At 36.2% G+C, this 22282-nt stretch overlaps 1 long non-coding RNA gene across 1 annotated transcript in view; it reads left to right on the forward strand.

Moving 5' to 3' along the window:
• The first annotated feature begins 963 nt into the window (after nt 1-963).
• The window catches only part of LOC145283547 (uncharacterized), a 562755-nt gene continuing 541436 nt past the window's right edge, over nt 964-22282 (forward strand). The window contains exon 1 of the long non-coding RNA XR_013868636.1: nt 964-1073. This is a non-coding gene — a long non-coding RNA (uncharacterized LOC145283547). The remainder of the gene's footprint in view (nt 1074-22282) is intronic.

The following is a 22282-nucleotide window of genomic DNA, read 5'->3' on the forward strand; positions in this document are numbered from 1 at the left end:
AATTCATATTTTCTTATATAAACACAACTGTTTAAAAAACGTGTACTGTCAAATTTGTTTAAAAAATGTTTTTTTACAACAAAGATTTTTTTTTTTTATTATTTTAATTGGAATTCATTATTGAGATGAGTATTATTTATATTAATTTTTATTTATTGCGGACTATTATTCTCATCTTTATTAATTGTTGTTTCGCGACGTTTCAGCCAACTATTCCTCTGGCCTTCGTCAGGTGGTAACTGCGATGGATAGGAACTTCGAATCTCCTAACTGCATTCTCAACAATCACTACCATCCGTAGTTGTAGTCATCTCACTCACATCGTGAAACAACAACTAATAAAGATGAGAATAATAGTCCGCAATAAATAAAAATTAAAGATGATTTTGTTATGGTTCTTTTGTTTACTTCCAATTTCTGCATCGACTTTTATACGTTTCAACTAAAAACGCACCTTCTGGCAAGCAATTTTTTTTTTTTTGCCTGATATAACAAACAACTATATTTTTCAGCACCGTAACATAGGTGTTTAAGTACAAAAACATCGACCAGAAAAGTGCAAAATTGTAACAAAAAAGCCAAAATGCGTAAAAAATAACAACAAAAAAAAAACTATAACGAAATGCACGATGCAGTTATCAAAAGTTCTTAAATCAAAAATAACAGTATGGTAACATTCACGTTCAACATTGTACGTGGCATTTGGGGTTCGACTTGTGTACATTAAGCCATTAATCTTTTCTTGAAAAAAAAAACAAAAAAAAACTTTTGTTTGTTGAAATAATAATCGGCAATCTTTTTCCAGTAACATTCGTCGACATCTTCTTTCAATCGTACTGTACGAATGACGAAGTGATAAATTCGCGTCTAGCGCTTTTGGGATTCAACCAATCGGCGCTCTTCTTCTGCCAGTGTTTGCTGCTGAATAACATGCACGTCTTTTGTTGATAGCAAACGATTTCACGCGATTTCGAAAAAAAGTTGTTTTTTTTTTTAAATATTTTAATATTTTTCTGTTTTAAGTATATAAAAATACCCTTGGATTAGCTGTCGCAAAATGTGAAGAAAAACGGGTCTGTAGACTTTTAGTTTTCTTAAAACTAATATACCATTACATAACATTTCATATATACACACGGTATAAAACTTACCCGATATTAAATTTATTTTGGCCTTCAAAATATATTTGGTATGTTTGGAGTTTTATCCTATATTTATAACTATTGCGCAATACTTAATAGATATCAGACTCTGGTTGAAAACATGCCTTTTAATACTTAATAATTTCTTAACATAATTTGATAGGGGTTTACAACAGTTGATTTATCGGATTAACTCATATGAACACAAACTTGCAACGATTATATACATATATGTGTGTGTGTGTGTATACAGAAAGTTGTTAGATGAGACAAGTCATTGGTACCGTCGGTTTCAAACCCGATAATTAGGACGGTTTTAGATACCCCTATCAATGACTTGTTTCATCTAACATTTTTCTGTACACAAAATATTAATACTTTCTTATTTTCGGATTTTGCTTATAATTGAGCACTCTGTTGGATTTCTTTTTCCAAAAAACTAATATATATATATATATATATATATATATTATTTGTAAAGCTGTTACTTGGTATTATACACTGTTAATATTTATTGATAAATAGAAAACGAACACTCTGGATTTTCTCAGAAATAAAATTACCTCAGGCTACACTGATCGAGGACAGAATATGGTTAACAATAGCTGGTTTCTCGAATTAACTCATGAATAAATTCTAACAAGGACTATATATATATATACTCACACACACACACACATATATATATATACACACACACACACATATATATATATATATAAAGCTGTTACTTGGTGATATAGATTAACTTTTATTGATAAATATTATTATCTGACTTATAATTGATTGCTTGATAAGTCTTTATGAATATCAAGAAAATGGTATTCAAAAATTGCTGGCTATTAATCAGTAGTCAGATACTGATGTAAAATCAGACATGTGCAAGGCTACATGAACGTTTGAAATAATATATATTGGATGGCTGGATTTGGAAATGATGAATAGATCAATAAATAAGAGGGGGCGCTGATTGATTGGTTTCTTTCCTTTTCTCTAGTTTTCATTGCTTTGTGTTATGTCTTCTTTTTCAGAATCTCTTGTGTGTTATTTGCACACTTAAACTAATTTGATTGTCAACTACTCAACCATTAGCAGACTTGTTGTATTTCACCAATGCCGATTAGTGTAGCGGCAAATGTCACATTTGTCACATTACATCCTGACGATTTAGAATAATGTCCTGCTGAAGATGTTGTTCACTTCCTAGCATTATTCAAGACTGACTAAAAGATCCCCCTTTAAAGACGTTTTAGTATTACCTAGTCAAACAGAAGAAAGAAAATGTTTTCATTTCTTTTTTAGTTGTTTTTTTTTTTAAACTCTTATTCACCCCAAAGAAGGCGCATTGCCATCTGGACATATTTGCGGTATTATTAGGGATCATATCTACAGGAAACTATGTGGAGAGTTGAGCATCGAGGTATGTGCATTACAGTTAAACTTCTATTTTTGCTGCATCACAAGTTAAGGGCATGTATGTCAAGACGAGCACAAGTGCTATGAGTGTATCAGAGCATGTTTCATTGAATTACTTGTAAAATAGATACAGGGATGCAACATTCCGGCGGTGGGACAAGAGTTGAAGCTTGACTGATAGTGCAGATTCTATTAAATTGGAGGCTTTCTCGGACCTTATCAAAGAAAGAGAGAGAGAGAGAGAGTGAGTTGTGGTAAATGACCCAGACCAGATATGACAACACTACTACATACATGCATGAATGGTGGTTGTGTGTGTGTGTGTATATATATATATATATATATATATATATATATAGGGAGTTAGACCAGTAGTGTAAAGAGCAAAGTGTATTTTAATGCGATAGTAAAATCACTAATTTAATTAATAAGTCTCCTGTGTGTTATGAGTAAGTTGCTGGAATCCATATTAAATAGAGAAATAATCAACCACTTCAGCAGGAACAACCTTCTTAGTGACACACAATATGGTTTCCGCTCTGCAAGATCTACCACAGATGTGCTGACGGTTATATCCCACAGGATTAGTGAATCTCTTGACAAAGACTTCCTTTCTAGGGCAATTGCTCTTGACATATCAAAGGCCTTCGACAAGGTTTGGCATAAGGGTCTACTTCACAAAATTTCCAGCTACGGTATAACTGGAAATGTTTTCTCAATCAGTAAATCATTTCTCTCCGATAGGCTGATAAGAGTAGTGGTAGATAGACAAAAATCGGAGGCCTGCAATATAAATGCTGGAGTCCCTCAGGGGTCAACCCTGGGTCCAACTCTCTTCCTGATCTACATCAATGACCTCGCTAAACACATACTTAAATCATTCGTTGATATCTATGCTGATGACACGACCATCTACGGCAACACATCAAAGGCTGTAAATGACAAAGTTCTCTCTGATTCTCTCTCCTCTGATCTCGAGTGCATGGTTCAGTGGAGGAAGACGTTGCTGGTTACCTTTAATGCATCCAAAACCAAACTCCTATCCTTACATCATCAACGCTCTGATCCCCATCTGGCATCAATTGGGATGGATGGCTCTCGTCTGGGTGAGGCCCCGTGTTTTGACAAGCTTCTGGATTTAACCTTTACTCCTGATCTGAAATGGAACACGTACATCAAGTCTGTTGCCAAGGTCGCTGGAAAGATGGTGGGATCCTTCTACCGCTCCAGAAGATATCTCACTACTTATGCAATTCTCTATCTATATAAAAGCCAAGTACGTCCAAGGATGGAATACTGTTGCCATATCTGGGCAGGAGCTGCTAAAAACAGCCTATCCTGCCTTGACAGAGTACAAAATAGACTTCATGGCTTAGTGGGGGATGCCTTTTTCTCTACCCTGCAACCTCTCTCCCACAGAAGAGACGTTGCGAGCCTGTCCTTGTTTTATCGTTATTTCCATGGCAGGTGCTCGTCTGAACTCCAATCTCTGGCCCCCCCCTCACCAATCTTTCACGAAAAACACCCGTCTAGCTGAATCCACTGTGAAAAATTTTCCCCACTCTATATCTGTGCCTAAATCAAAACGCGGATTCCATGAACAAAGCTTCTTTCTTAGAACTGCACGCCTGTGGAACTCTGTTCTGACTGCCTGCTTCCCACCTGACTACAACTTGGATGTCTTCAAGTCCAACATTAACAAATTCCTAATGAACCGCCCCCTTAAGTAAACACTTCATTAAATCTCCACACTAACGTAATGTACTTGCAATAACCCTTATCCCTGAGTGGCTTCTTGGCCTTGATAAGTGGTGATCACTGTGTAAAAAAAAAAAAATTAAAATACAAGAAAAGAATAGTGCTCGTTGTAATGCACATATATAATAAGCTCGATATGCAAATATCCTAGAGCTACTTTAATATTTGGTAAGTTAATTGATAATTTATAATTAAAATTAAAAATCTGTTTCATAAGAAGGAACACAACAAAGCCAATAAATTGTACGGTCGTTTCGGAAACGATGTTTTTATTGCGATAGACATTAAGTCATGGACAATAATTTTAATATATAGTTTTTTTTTTTAAACAAAGTTTCCTCATCAGCAAAAATATTGGGTGGGTTTGTTTTTTTTTATAAAAGACACCATAAATAAACCTAGCAATTTTAAGTAAGGCAGATGTATCTTCCAATGTTTCGCCTTTTGAAAATTGTAATTATCGTCAAAGCATTCATCTGGATATTGAATGTAGCTTATAAATGCTTGAAATATATATATATAAGATACTCTCATACATGAATTATGAAAAGCGAATTATTGTTGTGACTGTCTTACAAAGAGGAATCAAAATTTGAAGCTGAGTCAAGTACTTTCCATGGAAATAGCAACATAGTGAAAAGATGGAAAGTACCATCTTCTATGAACAGAAAAAATCATCTTCTACTAGAATTTGCAGTTGATTTTGAACTCTAACTATTGAAGAGTGCTCTAAAGCAGCATCTCAACATGTGGCAGCAATACTCCATCTTAAGATCAAGTTTTATATCGTACATATGTCAGTCCATTTTATCTTTTATTTTATTTTAAAGTTCTCTTGCGATGTTCTAAAGCGAATATATCTATATATTTATAAAAGTGAAATTGTCAGTTTGTGTGTCTGTATGTATACATTTCCCTAACAAACTACTCTGTCAATTTTGGGTCTACAGACTCAAGATTTGGCAGAAGGGGTATTGAATTTTAAGAAAATCTTTTTAATTGGTCTTCAGCCAGAAATTTAGCTGTCAATGGATCAGTGTTCAACGATTTGACATTTGAAATCTCCTCTGCCAATTTTGGATCTAAACACTTGAAATTTTAGATATAGGCTACTTGGATATGGATCAAACTTTTTAATTTGATTTGAGTCCAAAACAATAAATGTTAATGGGTCAAAATTGGGGTCAAAGTTTTAAAAAATTTGAACCCCTGCGGTCTCTACCAAATTACTCAGCCAATTTTTGGCCTAAACATTTGAAATTTTACATTACTAATGATTACTATATTGACCAATTTCTACTGTACACTCTTTAACCCTTATCCTTGAGTGGCCTCTGGGCCTTGATAATGTGGTGATGCCTTTGTAAAAAAAAAAAAAAAAAAAAAAAAAAAAAAAAAAAACATAAAGTGTATTAAGACATAGAACAAGCTTTTTAATTGGGTTTTGGCCGAAATTTTGGCTGCTAAGGGGTCAAAGTTAAAAATATTTGACCTTTAAGGTCTCTAGCAAACTATTCAGCCAATGTTGGGTCTAAATATTTGAAATTTTACATAAAGGGTATTGAGACATGCAGCCAGCTTTTTAATCAGTTTTTAGACAACAATTTAAATGCCAAGTGATTAAACTTGAAAGAATTGACCTTTGCAGACTCTACCAAACTCCTCCGCCAATTTTAGGTCTAAACACTTGAAATTTTAGATGTAGGTTACCTGGACATAAGTCAAACATTTCAATATATATATGTATATGTACATTAAGTTATGAACAGTACAAAGGGCCTGAGCAAAGCTGAGCTGAACTGCTAGTATATACCATATGAATAAATGTTTTATACATTTTGTAATGTATGTTATATGTTTTCTATGTTAAGGGCAAGGCGTGACAGTATTCACTTGATCCTTTTCTTGAGATTAATATGTCATTGTAGACGGATACCATGATGAATTTAATTGATTAAAATGTTATTTTGTAAACTATTACATGTCTATTTCCCACACAGGTAACAAGGCGTCTTAGCACCCCTATTTCTTTGGACCTTATATTATATCTCCCTTCACAAAATTTTTTGCAGCAATTAAGTTCATTTCAAATCCTCCTCATGCATCACGTGTTTATAGAATAAAATGAAAGCTAACATGAAATAAAATTTATTTCCAAGAACGTCCCATATGCGGAAGAAGATTATAACGTCATTGTAACAAGATTGCTTTCCTGTGGGTTACAACATTGTAGTTTTCAAACCCATGTTGGCAAATATGTGTCACAAACTATCTACCATCATACGGTGTTTTAGCTGACCCTGTGAATCCTCCTGATCATGGAGTTTATTTCTAGACTACATTTCAAATCATACTATTGCTACGGAATATGCAGCAGTATCTGATTAGATCCAGATATGGCATAAACACTAGTATTAGCCCTGACCCTCTTTCTATTATTGCTACTTGGTGAAAACTTCCATCTTTGTATAGAGCTAAATCAAATAAGGTTTCTCTTCTTTTTAAATGTTCTTATCAATTTGTTCAGCTGGGAATGAGTTATCTTAGACAATGCCAAACATTCACACACTATCTCATATATTCTAATCAAGAAATATTTTAAAGATGCTGACTGTCCCTTAAAGTGCAGTTGATTCACAAAATATATGTGCCAGGTTGTTTTTGACATGTTTCATTCATCAGTCTTCTCCAGTATGCGTTCGCATGCATTGCAGCATATTTCTTTTTCGTGTAAATGAATAGTCACCTACATCATAACAATATGGTTTCTCTCTATTTTTTCATTTTTCTTATCATTCTGTTTAAGCCAGGGATGGGGCATCCTACCAGATGCCAAAAATACACCTGCTCTCTATTTTTTCGTTTTTCTTATCATTTTGTTTAAGCCAGGGATGGGGCATCCTACCAGATGCCAAACATACACCTGCTATTTTAGACACTCCAACCGAGAGATCTTTTTAAGATTCTAACCGTCCCTTTAAGTGCAATTGCTTGAATCTCCTTTGCACTTGGTTTACCTGGTATATTTGTAAGATAGTTTGTAAAATTCTTTTTCATAAGTCCGGTTGCTCCTATAATTACTGGAATGATAGAGATCTTCTTAAGGTTCCAGTTTCTTTTCATGTCATACATAAGACCCTGGTATTTAGTAATCTTTTCTCTCTCAGCTCTGTTTAACCCAGCATCATTTGGGACACTAACTTCCACCAAGGTTGCTTCCTTCTCCTTCTTGTCCCATATTACAATGTCGGGTTTTATAGCTCCGTTTTCTAGGTATGTGGCTGTAGGGATTGCATAGTCATAGTGGATGGTATATGACGTTTCCGACTGTTCTTTCGGGTATATGTTCCCATGACTTCTTACTGCATTCGATATTTAACTTATTGCAGATCGTCCAGTGGAGATATTTGCATACTTCATTGTGTCGCATTGTATAGTAGCCGTCCCCTAGCAGAACCTTACAGGTAGAAATCAGGTGGCTCACACTCTCTACTTTTGTGTGGCAGAACCTGCATTTGTTGTCTTTGCTGAGACCACTCCTTTTTTTAAACGCATTGGTCATCAAGCCTTGATCTTGGGCAGCTATTATAAACTTCTCCTGGTCATAGTGGAGCGATCCATCCTTTAGCCAGCTTATAGACCCTTCCTTATCAATATAGTCTTGGTTATATTCGTCCAGAAAATACTTGGCCCGTTGTTGGTTGGCCCATTCTTCAACTTTCTTGTCATGGAAAGCTTTAGTGTATTTCTGGCGACTTTTTCTGGCTATTTCAGTCGCAGGTATCTTTTCTGTTTCTGTCTCACTTGTAAGACAGTCTTCCCCAAAATGTTTGGCCAGTTTTGTGATGGATGTTGTTCTGCTGGCTCTTGATTCCTGATGTTGGTGTACCATCTTGAGAGTTGGGTTTTTAGAGCTCATCAGATATTGTCCGGTGCTCACAATAGTTGCACGATGTTGATGGTCAATCTCCGAGAGCCCCATACCTCCTTTCCATCTGGGCAGATACATTCTAGACAGACACTGGTTTCTGTATATTACTTTATACATTGTCAGCATTTTACGTGTCTTAGTGTCTAGTCTATTTATGTCTTTTTGTGGCCAGTCGACAATACCAAAACTGTATGTTACCACTGGCATGGCTAGTTGGTTAATGGCAGTTATTTTGTTTCTGGCTGTGAGTTCTGTTTTGCATATCTTCTTGACTCGGCGTATGTACTCACTTCCAATTTTGTTTCTCATCTTGGCATGCTGGATGGTATCATTCTCTTCTATGCCAAGGTATTTGTATCCTTCCTGCCCTTCTAGGTCCTTGATGGTGGTATATTCATCAAGCTGTATATTTTCAGTTTCGATCTTCTTCCCAGATTTGATGGAGCACTTGGCACATTTGTCCAGTCCAAATTTCATGCCAATATCTCTGGAGAAGTTATGTACGATTTGCAAGAGTTCATTTAAGTCGGCATCAGAACTGGCATACAGCTTGAGGTCATCCATGAAGAGCAGGTGATTAATTCGTTTGTTTGGGTCTTGTCGGCGGTCTTGGCTTAGATTGTAAGCACATTTGTTTTTGTTTAAAAGTTTGCTTACCGGATCTATTGCCAAGCAGAAGAGTAAAGGGGATAAACTATCTCCTTGGAAGATTCCTCGCCTTATGTTTATGTCCGTGACCCTTATATTTCCTTTTGTGTGGCTTAATGTCATGTTTGTTTGCCACATTTTCATTTGTGTAGCTATGGCCTGTTTGATTATCGGGTGTATCTTATATAGCTCTAGACAGCGTAGAAGCCACGTGTGTGGTACACTGTCATAAGCCTTCTGATAATCAATCCAAGCCATACTTAAATTTCGCTGTCTCTTCCTACAGTCTTCCAAGATAGTTTTATTTGTTAAGAGCTGGTCTTTGGTACCTAGACAGTCCCTCCTACAGCCTGCTTGTTCTTTTTCAAGGTATGTGGCGCAGGAGAGGTGTTGGTATATACTGTCCGCAACAAGGCCAGTGAAGAGTTTTTAGGTGGTAGTGAGACAGCAAATGGGCCTGTATTTATTAGGGCGTTGCGTTTCTTTTGTCTTTGCTATGAGGGTTGTATCTCCTCTTAATAGCCATTCTGGGGTGGTTTCTTCACCGCTCAATATTCTGTTGAAACAACTGCTATAATGCCCATGTAATGATGTTAGTTGTTTCAGCCAGAAATTGGGGAGATTGTCTATGCCAGGCTTTTTGTAATTTGAGACGCCATTTAGCTTCGTTTTTATAGTGTCAGCTGTTATTTTTGGCTCCGGCATCTCTGGCTTATTTTCTAGGCTCCTCTCAATGGTATGGATCCATTGAGCCTCTTTGTTATGGGTGATCTCGTTCTCAAAGAGAGGCCTCCAATAATCTTCCAGCTCTTGTATTTTGGGCGGGTTATTCACCGTTATAGTGTCCCTTATTAGGTTACGGTAAAATAACCGAGCATTCTGCTTAAATATTTTGTTTTCATGCTTTGCCCTATTCTTGCTTTCTCTTTTCTTAATGCGTTTGGAAAGTGCTGGGATTTTTCCTTCTAATTCTCTAGCTACGTTTTGTAGCTGTCCTGCTTTTGTACCATATTTCCTGATGAGTTTGCCGATGATGTTCTTCAGTCGTCCCTGTACAGCAGGGGCGGCTAGGAATTGTTTAATCTGGGACAATTCCCTTCGGCACAGGTTTAGCTGGTTTTGGATCTTTTGTTTCCAGCGTGGTATTTTGTCTTTTGCCTCTGGTTCCCGTTGTTTTTGGAATGTTGGCATTACTTTCCTTACAATGTAGAGTCCTGATGCATAAGACACCTGATTTAACTCAGTCAGGGTTGTGCTATATGGCACTAGTCTCTTGCGAGCAACATTAACCCTTTTTATTGCTACCTTTGTTGCTCTCATGGTTGTTATTTTAGGCAGCATTTGTCTTTCTTGAAGTCCCATCCGTTGGACCTCCTCAATGGTCTTACATAGTTCTTCTTCCAAGACTAACTGGTCATCATCCACCTCGGGCATTTCCTGAGGGAGTGTTGCTGGTGTTTGTGGTATTTCACTTGTCAGCATTTGTGCCGAAGAATCAAGGTCCAGTGTGGGAATATTTGTGGTTCTTTCATTTCCATTCGTAGATATGGGTAGGTTATTGGGTGGTATTTCTATGGTGTTTTGAAGTGGGTTCTGGTTTGTTTTAATGAGGGATGCGACTTCTGTTTTTAGATGTCTTATTTTTTTCCTCATTCATCACCTTTAGGCTATTGTATCTTTGTGACCTAATTTTTGGAGATGGGACATTCCGTTTGCCTGGACAGAAATGGAAGAATATTTCCCTCCAAGTCTCTGTCCTTTGTTTTTGTTTGGAATATTTTGCTTGAGCATATTCCATTGCCCACATCAGTATCCACTTTTCTTCCCAGGTCCATCTTGACTCCATTCTTCGAATGTTCTCCTCTTCCATAATAGGAATGTAGTCTTTTTCTGCCTCCTTTAGAGCTGCAGTCTTAATTTCATTTTGCTCTTCCTCTGATACATAGTTTCCTATCTGCGAAATAAGTGATCGCAGGCGGGCAATAGGTGTAGATTTTTTCTCTTCAGATAGGTTAGTATCTTTTATTTTCTCGGTAAGAATGTCAGTGGATGTTTTGCTCCACTTTTCGAACTTACAGTAGTGGTAGCAAAACAGTAGCACCTTCTTTTCTGCAACAGACCACGGCTGAGCTTTTAAGCCTCTTGTATTTTTCTTTCTTCTTGTTGCTGAATTTGATGTTTGGGGGCCAGGACCTCTGTTATCAAGGCCTGATGGCTGACCCTGGTAATCCTCTGTCATGGTTGGAGAGCCACTTCCAGAGTTCGGAAGGTTTACACCATTGTTTGCATCTTCCCGCCTGGCGTATGAACGGGTTGAAGGGCCCTTTTTATCCTGGGTGCCGACCTGCCAGTATGTGTTTTTATTTTCTTTCATGTTGTTTTGATTTCCCCATTGTCCACGGCTTTTTATTTCTTATTCAAAGCTGCCCTTTATTGCTAAAGGGGGTGCCCCCGTCTGCAAACTGAGGGACGTGCTGGATGGCTTGAGGAGATAGCACACCATTTCTTTGAATATTTAGTCAGGGTTCACTTCCAATGAAGTGTCCTCATATCAGAATTTCTGACAAACCCCTGTACAGAGAGACCTTAGGCACTCGAGGATAGTGTCTAGTAGGCATTCAGCTTCTCTCCAGTAGGCATTCAGCTTCTCTCTCTATTTCCAGTATGTGTTCGCATGTGTTGCAGCATATTTTTTTAGTGTAAATGAATAGCCACCTACTTCATAACAATATGGTTTCTCTCCAGTATACTTCAATAGAATACGGTTTCTCTCTTTTTTTATTTTCCTTATCATTTTGTTTAAATCAGGGATGGGGGCATCCTACCAGATACCAATCATTCACCCACTATTTTATACATTCCAATCGAAAGATCTTTTTTTCTAACCGTTCCTTTAAGTGCAATTATTTGAATCTCCTTTGCTTCAGCATGTGTTCGCATACCTTTTAACATACGTTCTTTCCTTATAAATGAAAAGCAACAAAATTCAAAAGAATATGGTTTCTCTCCAGTATGCGTTTGTATAGGATGATTGTGTATCTGTGCACTGAAAATAATTCAAGAGAGAGATTTTATACAGTGAGTCAGTACCGATCAAGGCTGAAATGATAACAATAAATATTGATTAGATCGATTATCAGTTGAATGCTGAAAAATATTATTAAAGGATTGAAAATCATAAAATTAATGAACAAAATTCGGTTCCTTATGAGGGTAGTTTATGACACATATTTGCCAACATGGATCTGAAAACTACAATGTTGTAACTCATAGGAAAGCAATCTTGTTTCAATGATGTTACAATTTAGTTTCTCATATGGGGCGTTCTTGGAAATAAATTTTATTTCATGTTAGCTATCATTCTATTTCAAATATCTGCTAATGTGTCATATGACAGAAGGTTGAGATTAAATGCAGGAAGTTCAGCTTCCTCCAAAACAGGATGTTAGTGACGGTTATCAAAATAGCCATTATCAGCACCATCGGCATCCTATAATAGTGATGGCTCGGGTATTCGACCATACCTTGCCCTACTAAACAAGAAAAACGGGAGTTAACCAGTTCGTCACTTGAAACTAGACGATCACTTTCAAGCCAACTCAAGATTGCTACTTTCTCGAGAGAATAAATCATCACTTCTGCTTATTGATAACATAATAATAAATCATCACTTCTGCTTATTGATAACATAAGAAGCTTGGAAATTTGATGTGTTTTGATGATAAATGTGTAAGTTTTTTTTTCTTTAATTCTGAATTTTACACATTATATAATAATATTATAGGTTTCAGACATGTCTTTCGTGGTCCATCTGAATGTCGATCTGTTATGATGAAGCTTGAAGTAGTATTTTTGTCGTCCCGATGTCTGCTTCTCTGATATGCTTAATTTTGAAATAACATTTGAGGGATCCATTAAGTCAGTCCTTTATTTTTGAGTTTTTCATTTACAACTGTTTTATTTCTTCAGATGCATCCACACATCCCAATAAAGAGTTTTGTCTGTCCATTAGATGATCCATTCCACTTAACATTTTCATTGGTAAATGTACAGTTTGAACGGATGCATCTTAAAACTATTCATTCTTCTTTTCCTTTTAATTTTAATTACTGTACATTTTCACTGCCAAAACTTTCCCCTAAAAGTTCAACGCCTAACTTAAGAACATTTAATTGAGAAGAAACCTCGCAAATTTGATAAAGTAAAATGCTTTGAATCGAAGATGATAGCCTTGCTAAACAATGATGATAAAAAATGGCGAAGAACATCCTTTGATCACTGCGTACAACAACATAAATGTTTGCTGCCATATTAGCTTAATTAGTATTTATGCAGCAGAAGAAAATTTGTAAACAACGGATTTGCTGCCAAATTTCGAAGTATCTTTGTTTGAATTTCCAGAGCCATTTCTTTTACTCATTTCAGTTGGTGAACTATTCATGGTTCCATCAGAAGCAGCAGCAGCACCTTATAACTGTTTAGCATCACAGTTCAGTTATTCTTTTGTAAACTCTGATAGATTTTATGATCCGTTAAGTTCACTCATGAGTTATTAAATATACAAGCATTGACCTCTAAAAAGTGTCAGGATTTATTTGTACATTAAAAGACTAGTCTCACTGTTTTTAAATAATTTGATAAACATCTATTGCCTCTAAGTTCCAAGTGTGAGAGAATCTAGTGTAAGTTGAATACAGAATATGATATATATATGTTATATCTAACTATCACCTATATAATATATAAAAGTAAGTTAGTCGAATTCTCAATGTTAGATCGAATACACTTATAACGACTGGAAGAACGAAAGTAAAATTGAGTTCGTATTCATTCTATAGAAAAAGGATTCAACAAGTTTTTTGTATGTTAAGTTATATTTTTGTGAAAAGAGAATTATTGTAATAAAAAAATCATTTTTGTAGAGGCCTTTTTCTGAATGTCGGAGTAGGAGATGCCATGTTTTAATTACATTTTTGTTATCACTTGGACTATGACAACATTGTTTTGACCCTCGAGTGTATATACGTGTATATCTTACATGCTTTTATATAGAGTGATGTGGTTCTCTGTTGATTAACTGTGTCTAACTGTCAAATACATACTTTAGTCAAAACAATAAGAACATGCTGTTGTCATAGCCCTAGTTATAACCCTCTTTAAAGCCTTACAAGCAAAACAGAACATAGAAATAGAGTAGCAAAATGCATTAACAAGAACATACAAAACTATGAGTTGTTCATCTAGCCGACGACTCCACATTAATACCTTGTTTTCCGGTATTCATTGTGTATGAATCAGTTTATTCATAGGTAACACAGGTTGTTCCGCCACAACACCTCCTCTCAAGCTGAATACCCCGAAAGGTGTATCAGTCTTTCTTTCTGTTTGGGTAGACCATGAGTGGATATGTGATGTTCCTTTTTCTGTCAGAACATCGTAGTTCTGGTGTGATTTGGGGAGGCTTGATATCAAATTTGTCATAAATAGTTTCATTAGCCTCTATTTCTTCTTCCTGAGATTAATCTCCTTAATTATCAGTTTTACGTTTCCATATCTAGTTCACATGCCTTTGTGTTTGAATTTCAGACCTTGGATTGTGTAGATAATATTTCCGATCCTCTATATTATCTTTCTCAGTTCCCAAAAGGAAACGTTATTTCTAAAATGCTTGAAGTAAACTTTATCACCAAGGTTGTATTTTTTATGTGACACAGTAGAGATTCTATTTTGTGTGTATGTGTCAGTAACAGTTTTTCGAATACTGATCTGATTTTATCGCCAAACCTAATTACTGCTGGTAATAAAGCTACTAGAGTATTAGAGTTTGCAGTAATCCTGTATACATGAAAAAACTGCTGTAGAGCGTGTTCAGTGGGCGATCCATACGCCGTTTTTAGTGCGCCTTTGCTCCTAGAATGATATTTTGGACTTCTGAGATGTTTTATCTGGTATGTCTCAGAAAATTCTTTCAGTGAATTGGGTGGCATTATCACTAACCAGTGAATCAACAACACCAAAATGAGCAAACAGTTCATGTGGGAAATTAATGGTTACCACAAAGGTAGGTTTCCTGCATCTTAGTATCTCTGGTCATTTGAAGAAACTAACCACCACTGTAAAGTAATAGAAAGCATCCAATGGTCCTGCAAAGTGTATATGTATCCTTGACCACAGCTGTTTGGATTTGGGCCAGAAATTATGCATAATAGGTGGTGCCTTTGCTGCCAGGGAACACCTTTTACATGCTTTAACCATATTAGTGATGTCTTGGTCATTGATTTTATTCCACCGTTTATGCACAATTCAGCGATTACTGAATCCTTAAGGGGGCTCTTTTAAAAACTGAATTAACCTAGATAGCCCGTCTGCATGCACGATTTTCTTTAAAGACAGAAATTACAATTTGAAATCATAATTCGATAAACTGGTTCCATATCTTAATAAACGGTTGGCAGTAAATGTGGGTAGTCTTTTTTTTTTGACCCAACAATGGTTAGAAGAGGCTCGTTATCCGTTTGAAGTATAAAATGCCTACCGTGCAAATAACTGAAAATTTTGACATTGCATAGATAATGCTGAGACCTTCTTTCTCTATCTGAGAAGCAGATAGCTAGAAGCAGTGTTCTTAATGCATAAACAATTGTTTTTTTTTTTTTTTTTTTTTTCGACCCATCTGGCATCTCATACACTAGGCATACGTCAATACAGTATTAGCTAGTGTCACTAGTCACTATGATCTTTAGTTCCGGGTTAAATTGTGTGAGAGAAAGGTTTGAAATTAAGACTTTTTAAATTTCCTCAAACGCTGACTGACACTCAGTAGTCAATTCCCCACGTTTATCCTTTTTCAAAAACTGATTTTATTGTGCACACAGTTCATATATTTTTGGAATAAAGCTCTGATAATAATTAGTGAGTCCTAAAAACTTTGCAGACTTTCTCTCGACTTGGTAGGGCATAATGGAAGCCTTCTTATGGCAAGTTCAGCCCAGTTGAAAAGTCTGCAGTAACACTGATTTCCTCCCATCTCTTTTTCACATTGACAGTGGGGGCAGCCCATTTACTGTATTCTATTTTTGAAAAATTACTGACATTTTCCAGTCTGTCAAGCTCGTGGTCGATTTTTCTAGGGACGGAAATGACTCGTTTTCTTTTAAATACTGGTTGTATATTTCGCTTTAACCATAGTTCCGTCGACACTTTCGTATATTTCCCCAGACCAGGTGTGAATACTTCTGTAAATTCTTTTTTAAGTTCGAAATTAAATCCTTTGTTTCAAATGGAATTGCTTCTGCTTTTCTGCAGAACGTACATATTGGAAGGTTGCATGAATTAAATTTATGCATTCAGTCTGAACAGAATAAGTTCGTGGTATTTCTTAGTACATAGACTTTTAAGTTTTAGTTTTTCCCAATAGTGGGACGCTGGAAAAAATTCTCCTTTTGAAGTTAATTTGTGTGCCATTAACGGCCTTTGCTATCTTGTGTGATCTCCACAGTCTTTTCTTTTCAATTTTTTTTTCCATGTATTTAAATTGAATATTGAAAGGCCTGAACCTGATTCTAATTGCATTTTGATTTCTTTATCCATAATTTTTACCGTCACATATTTTCGTAAACCTTCTTTGTTTTCGGTTTCTGTTAAACGCAATCAGATTTTCTTTTTAATTTTATTCGTGCAATAAGAACTTCAGTGTTATATTTTTTTTTTCATACAAAACATTTTTAGGCAGATATGGCCAGTCTGTAACCTAATGGAGATTTCCACATCAATTACAAGAGGAAGGAATTTTTCTTCCTGAAAAAAAAAAAACTCTTTTAAAAGTCTGAAGATATGTGTGGTCATTTTTCCTAGCTTGTGTTTTATTTGTTACGTGAATTTTAAATTACTTAGATATTTTTTTAATATGTGCGAAGCCAGATTCGATATCCTTCGAATCTCTTAATAATTTCTATCTTCTGCTAATTTTTGTAGCCTTGAAATCGGTTCCTTTTCTAAATTTGTTATAACACATCATCTGGTTTAAGCATCTCGACCTGATGCAAGTCTTTGTGCAAATACTAGACATAAAAAATATTCTCAGAACCGAATTGTTCTGAAATATTTAACAGCGACGAAAAAGACACGAAAATCCGTATCTCTTTTTTTTGTTACCGATTTTCTGACGCTTAACTTAAGTGTATTCGACGAACAGAAAAAAGGCAAAAATATCAAAATTCTTTCTCACCTTTTTTTTTAAGAAGACGTTTCTTATATATTTTTTCATCAGTGTTGAAGACACAGCTTTAGTATTGACGTGAAGATCCACTCAATGTTACAAAGGAAAATGCTGTTTTTCAGTTAATGTTATGGTTGTAAAACGCTGTGTTCGAATTCCACGCTGAGTTCGTAATTAGTGTTTTATTTTTTAAGGCGACAAAAGGGTCTGTACCAAATGCCCCGTATAGCGCTTGTGTAATCTGCTCCATGGTCGGATCCTCCCCTAGCTGCTGGTACACGGCATAAGCCCCTTTAGTGAGTCTCAATGGGATAACCATAGCTGGGTCTTTAATCTTGCACAACCGGCAAATTCGCTCAGCCTTTTCCAGCCATTCGACCACCGAGGGACCAGTGGGGGCGCCATCGAATTCCGGAATTAATCTGATGTCAAATTTCTCCATACCAAAGCCGAAATAGCTTGTAATCAGAGTTTTTTTTCTGTCTGTTTCGATTTACTCAAAACCGCACACACCTCGTCTTCTCATGTATCGTTCTCTTCTTCCTCTTCTACTTCTTGCTCTTTTTCTTCTTTTTTCTTCTCAGTCGTCAGAAGCGTCGTCTTTGTCTTGACTACGTTTTTCCTTCTCCCTTCTTGCTCACAGTGACCCGTTTTTATGCTAAGCTGAACTCTCGTGTGTGCGAGAGAACACGAGATTTTGCGTGATTACTTGGCAATATTAACCGGCCGCCGCCATCTTGCCATTTTTCTTTGGACGTGCCCGCTTTGCAGAGTGCACACCTCGAGCGTTTGTCAGGTAAGCCCGTCTGTTCGCAATTTATTACACAATGATTCTATTTTCTTAACAGTACGGATTGTTTTGATGACGGGACGTTTTTGACAATTCACCGAAAAATTTTTAATAGCTTCAATTTTTCAACTTTTAAAGTCATTTCCTCGAGCAAAGATAACGATTTTGAAAAAAATATTTTGTGTAGGGCTTTTCTATGTCAAACCCCCAACTATCATCACCATTGCCTCAGCGGTGTTCCAAAATCGACCTGTCCTAATATGCAGTAGTTAAAATGTAACATAAACCAACATCTGGTAAATCCTTCCTAAACATAACCCCAACTAGTAGCTCCTTATGTCCAAGTTATGATACGCCTTGATAGGGGTGAACATAACTAAAAAAAAAAAAAAAATATTCCGGCATTAATGTACGAAATGACATGGAATCCAACTGACTGATAATGTCCGGAATCCAATTAGCATAAAGCGTGACTCTATGGAATTTCTATATAGCGTTTGTGTTTAATAATCTATAATGACTAGTAGAGTTTATTATGAATGAGATGATAACAATTGTCCATTTATTCCGCTTTGCACGCTTTCCTTGTTCAATGTTAGCCCATAACAATTATAAATCACTTTATCATGGAATTGTTTAAAATAACGAACCACATTTGAATAACCATGCTCTCATCATGACATTGATCAATTTTCAATTTAAACACTGTTCCTTGAGTTTAGTTCAAGTGTAAGAATGACGATAATTATCTTTTTTAAACTCTTTTTTTAATATTTGATATTTTATGTCAGAATTGGCATAAACCTTCTGTGATTTAATTTCATATTTTGTGTGCGTAAATTGTATTGGGTTGATAAAAAGGCTCTTGCTGAATTTTTCACTTTGATTTCAAATGATGTATTTTCAAACAAGTTTTCGTTATAATATCTATACTTTATATATCATTCTAATCGTTCAAATTACAATCGTCTTAAAACAATTGTCTTCTTTTCTTCAGGTTCAATACGAGATGTAAAAAAAAAGCAAATTCGGACAATTTTCTTATTTCAATTCAGGCTAGGCCGATTAGCTTCTAAAACAGCTCGTGATATCAACAAAGCGTTTGGCCCAGGAACACTGCTCAAGGCACAGCACAATTGTGGTTTAAGAAATTTCGTGGCAGCGACTTAAGAATTAAGAGCCTTAGTCGAAGCCAATCCACACACAACTGTTCGAGAACTTGCTTCTGAATTAGACGTAACGGATAAAACGATTTCCAACCATTTGAGAGAGAGTGGAAAGACAAAAAAAAAATTAATAATTGGGTGCCTCACAAATTGAACAACAACCAAAAGAAACGCCGTTATTAAGTGTCATCTTCCCTTATTTTATGTAACAAGAATGATCTATTTCTCAACTGGGTTGTGACGTGATGAAAATTGGGTTCTTTATGACAACCAGCGGCATTCAACTCGGTGGTTAGATGCTGACAAAGCTCCACGGCACTTTCGGGGCCAGAGTTGCACTAAAAGAAAGTCATTCTGACACTGTGGTGGTCTGCAATCGGTCTCATCTATTACAGTTTTTTGAATGCAGGCGAACCCATTATTACGAAGAAGTACTGTCAATAAATTGATGAAATATATCAGAAAATTCGACAACCACACCCAGCATTAGTCAACAGAAAAGGCACAATTCTCCTTCACAACAGTGCCCGACCGCACGTTGCAAAACCAACCTTGTAAAAATTGGGCTACAAAACTCTGCTTCATCCGCCATATTACCAAGACCTCTTGACTACTGACTATTACTTTTTCAAGCAACTCAACAACTTTCTGCGTGAGAAATGCTTCAAAAACCTAAGTGATATCAAAAACGCATTCAGCGACTTCATCGCCACCAGAACGCAAGATTTTTACGTCACTGGCATCAATACACTTGTTTTGTGTTGGCAAAGGTGTGTTGATTCTGATGTTGCTTAGTTTGATCAATCAATTTTTGTTTGAACCGAGATACATTCATCTGAATTTAAAAGTGAAAACCGCAAGAATTTTCTTGTCAGTCTGATAGAAAAGTTGAATGTTCTTGTGCGTGTAGAATGTTCAAAGTGCGAGGTCTCTATTTGTTTTCTGCGAGTGTGACTGTGCGTGTATGAATTCATATGCCGAAAGTAATTCACTGTGGATATTTTAAAACCTGCCTCTAATGAATTAAGGGTGTTCATAAAATGGCTTTTATGTTCAGGAATTGTTGAGAAATCCAACGTCGGTGGATACATCAGCCAGTAATTATATATATTATTCACACCAGACTTCCTCATTTGTAATTTTTTTTTTTTTTTAGCATTCTGAAAATGAATTATTTCACGCTAGAGCTTTGAAACCTCAGATTTTCATAATCATTTCTGATGATCGATCATCTTCAATATTTATTTATTTTTTAAAAATAGTCAAATATATTTTGAGCACTAGAATATTTTTTAGATGTATAAATATTTTCTTTTGCATGAATGATTCTTCTGCAACTAACTAGTTTTATCGTAGGATTTAATATTCAATAACGTTGCAGACGCGAAGAGGACAGTGTTTTGCTCTTTGATTTTTGTTGATTAAGTATTTAGCCTTTTTCATATGGATGATCTTCAAGAAATGTAAAAAACAAAACAAAATAAAAAAAAAACATATTTGTATTTTTTCCTAAGTCAAATGCTGATTTTGACCAACGGTCGATTTTTCTATGAAACAGACTTTAAAAAAATCTTATTAAATTATCTGAACTGAAAGATCATGAACTTTAACTTGAAGTTCTTTTGCCATCACTATTTTCTCTTGTAAATTTGCGTTCCCATTTCTGTAAAGATTAGTGTTTTTTTTATTACATTTTCACCCCAAACAAGGCACAGTGCCACTTTGATGTAGGAGACTATCGGTGACATAAATTGCAGGGATACTATGAAGGGAGTTGAGTAACAAGATGTCTGTTCACATTACACTTGAACTTCTGCATGTCAGTACAGTTGGGGAAGCAGGAACCCGGAAGGGAGTTCCAAAGTCTAGCAGTTTTGAGGAAGAAATTATTAGAATAGAAGGCTTTCTTACATCTAGGGATCTCTACTGTGTAAGGGTGGGACTTTGCTGCTCGTCGGGTTTGATGAGGGTATTTACATCGAGGGGGCATAAGGGCTTGTATTCATCAGAGTATCCACCATTAAAATACTTGTAAAACAGGCAGAGGGATGCAACATTTCGCCGGTGGGACAGAGGTTGAAGCCTATATGACTGTTCAAGACCTATCAGGTTGGCGACTCTCTTTTGAACCCTGTCCAGGAGTGAGAGACTAGTAGCAGATGCACCAGCCCAAATGTGACAACAATTCTCTATACATGGGCGAATGGTGGCCTTATAGAGGTACAGGATACTTTTAGGTATAAATAGTTTTCTAGCACAATAGGAGGAGCCCACCTTCTTTACAGCAGACTTATCAATGTTCTCGCTCTATCTGTTCCAACTCCTGTTACCTATGAATGTTAAGCCGAGAAGTTCGAAATAAGTATGTTCAGGTAATGTATCTTTAGCCATAGCTATTAGTGGTTGAGAAGGTTTCTTGTAATTATTGAAGGAAACTAGTTTAGTCTTAGCAGTATTGAATGTGACTATCCGTTTTTGTCCCCATTCCACAACAGATTGGAGGTCTTCCTCTAGTGTTTCTGCCATTTCGTTAGATATATGTTCATTTGTTCTCCCTTTGTGCCTGTTATAGAGCGTGGTATACTATTAGTCATCTTAACCCCATTTTCAATACTACTTCAAGAAGGATATTTTCAATACTATTTTAAGACGGATTTTAGCTGAATATTTATAGGTGTAGTAACTGGCCCCTATATTTAGGAAGGCATAGCTCAATTAAATCCCGCAACGTTATTAGAGAACTTGTCTACAGTCGGACAAAGCAATAGACTTTATGAGCGACTCTGAGGTAGCTAAAGGAAGGAAGGAACTGGCTATCCTAAATGATAGCTCATTAAATAGCATCCATGATCAGTAGAGATTGAGGGAGTTCATACTAGATTAAGGATACCCACAACCGAATCCTACAATGAGAAATGGTTGGAGAAGGGCCACGGATTGCTCCAGCCATAGCAAAATAAAACTGTAAAAAGTAAGATTTGTAGACACACTTCAGCAATATCGAATAAACTGCAGTAAGAACAGTGAATTAAGTGAGGAACTTAGTTTTGTTGAGTCTGTATATCACTCCAGACTTGTATCAGGAATTAATATGAGGTGCAGATTAGTTAAAAAGCAGCAGAACTCGAATAACCTAATCAATTAAAGCTAAGAAAAATAAATAAAACACTTGCTAGTAATACCAGTATTAAACTCAACAAATCCTCCCGGGAG

This window comes from Euprymna scolopes, chromosome 1, assembly GCF_053919585.1.
Source record: "Euprymna scolopes isolate OS-2025 chromosome 1, ASM5391958v1, whole genome shotgun sequence".
NCBI classification, from domain to species: domain Eukaryota; kingdom Metazoa; phylum Mollusca; class Cephalopoda; order Sepiida; family Sepiolidae; genus Euprymna; species Euprymna scolopes.